A 332-nucleotide genomic window follows, 5' to 3' on the forward strand; every position below is an offset into this window, starting at 1 on the left:
AGTAACGTCCCGCTGCAGCCCCTGCTGCGCAGCAAACAGCAGCATAGCTTCGGCGCTGCAGCAGCAGCTCCCACTGCTGCTGCTGCTGCTGCTGCTGCTGCTGCTGCTGCTGCTGCTGCAGCGGTGCTGCAGCAGCAAGAAATCCTCTTCTGCTGTAAAAGGCCGATCCAAAGACAGCCGCCACACAGCCAGCGGGTTACGCAAATCCTAAAAAAAAAAATAAAAATAAAAAAATAAAAATAAAAAATAAATAAAAATAAATTAATAAATAATTAATTAGTTAACGAAAATAAATAAATAAATAAATAAATAAATAAATAAATAAATAAATA

Source organism: Eimeria mitis, genomic scaffold (assembly GCF_000499745.2).
Source record: "Eimeria mitis Houghton genomic scaffold, Emh_scaff1687, whole genome shotgun sequence".
Lineage (NCBI taxonomy): Eukaryota > Apicomplexa > Conoidasida > Eucoccidiorida > Eimeriidae > Eimeria > Eimeria mitis.